Source organism: Halyomorpha halys, unplaced genomic scaffold (assembly GCF_000696795.3).
Source record: "Halyomorpha halys isolate HHAL.00 unplaced genomic scaffold, Hhal_1.1 Scaffold98.1, whole genome shotgun sequence".
In the NCBI taxonomy this organism is placed as follows: domain Eukaryota; kingdom Metazoa; phylum Arthropoda; class Insecta; order Hemiptera; family Pentatomidae; genus Halyomorpha; species Halyomorpha halys.
In genome coordinates this window covers 2,031,125-2,032,794 of record NW_027107309.1, presented here as the reverse complement: position 1 = coordinate 2,032,794, position 1,670 = coordinate 2,031,125, and the positions used below count along the sequence as shown (strand labels likewise).

The 1,670-nt window shown below is 30.1% G+C and overlaps 1 protein-coding gene across 1 annotated transcript in view; it reads right to left on the bottom strand.

The window, feature by feature from the left end:
- The window catches only part of LOC106677406 (uncharacterized), a 55,442-nt gene that overhangs the window by 28,992 nt on the left and 24,780 nt on the right, over window positions 1-1,670 (bottom strand). The gene's annotated exons all lie outside the window — the stretch shown is intronic.

Genomic DNA, 1,670 nt, shown 5'->3' with positions numbered 1-1,670 from the left:
ATACGGTCAGCAAAAAACACAAATAAACAAAAAAAAAATTTATTCGTGCCGACGTTTCGATCGGAGTTTCAGGGCTATAAAACAAAAAGAGATAACAACCATCATTCAGAGAAACATAAAATTTAAAACAAATAATAAACTGACCAATTTGGAAATATACATTACAATGAATTGAATAATATAAAATTGTTTTATTATTCAATTCATTGTTATGTATATTATATCTTTTCAATTTTATGCTTCTCTGAATGATGGCTGTTATTTATTTTTGTTTTATAGCCTTGATGAAGACCTGAAATTCAAGTCGAAACGTCGGCACGAATAAATAATGTTTTGTTTATTTGTGTTTTTTGCTTTTCCACTTATTAATGTATGGTCAACTATCTACACCTCATTATATATATTTTGATGTATCTGTTCACTTTAATAGTTTAGTTTTAATTTATCACTCTTTTACCCTTACATTAATTCTACCTTTGTGTTTTTTTATTGTAGCCTTGATGAAGATCTCCAACATAGGTCGAAACGTCGGAAGAAAATAAATAAATAGTTATGACTATTTTTTCTTCTTTCTTGACCGCAGCCTGACCATTTCCTTCATAAAAATGAAGGAATCATTTCTAAAATGGTAAATAAAACAATAACCAATAATTCCTACCTTTAGTTGTTAAGAGGGTTGCTGTTTGGTTAGTATTATTTAATTTTCCAACCTTTAGTTTTAGATGAAGTAAAAGAAAAAACAAGAAAAGATCTGTTGAAAAATTACAAACATACAACCAACAGAGAAAGTTTGCAATGAAAAATAGAACTTTATTAATATGTTTTCCTTGTATTTAGAGTTTATAGGTGAATAAAGTACTTATAAAGATAAATCTCATAACAAGGATAAAGTAATGAATAGTTCTTGTTTGATCGAACAGGAGCCGATATATTCGGTGATACGGTACCAAGCAGAGACTTACACACAATGGTAAATTAGTTATGGCGTGAGAGCTACCCATTGAATCACATTCGCTAACTCACCTTGGCTGAAACTTTACGAGTTGTGCGATCCTGTCTTCTGAAAGGTTTAAAGAGTACTCTGAAAATAGTACCGTTTTATCTCCTCACGAAAAATACCTATCCAGATACTATAACGCATTTAATAATAAATAGAAATTATTTTTAAAATATTAAGAAAATATTCTTACCTAGTAATATAGTAAGGTAAGGCATGTTATGATACCTGAGGTTAAAGCCACAAAACAATTTAATCTGATATGATTGATTACTTTTAATTTCAAAGATCTATGTCTTCTTTTAAACTCATAAAACGGTGGTTCACATACTCAAGCATGCTTGAACATTTTTAGCAACTCTTAGATGAAACGCCACTGGAATTAATATGTTCTTTTTTAGAATGAATAATAGACAAAGGTTAACTTCAACTTAGAAGCTCTCCTCTACGCTTTAGGGAGATTACCATAATGTGAAAGAATTTTTTTTATGAAAGGAATATGGTCCGGGTGCGGTCAAGAAAAACTCAAATAGTAGAAATATACTAATTTAATGAGCCAACGTTTCGCCCCACGTTGCAGGGCTTCTTCAGGGCTAAAAAAGATACAAACACATAGTTACAAAAGGAAAACAAAAACCTAAGTGTAAAATAACAGGGGTATAAAATGTAAAAA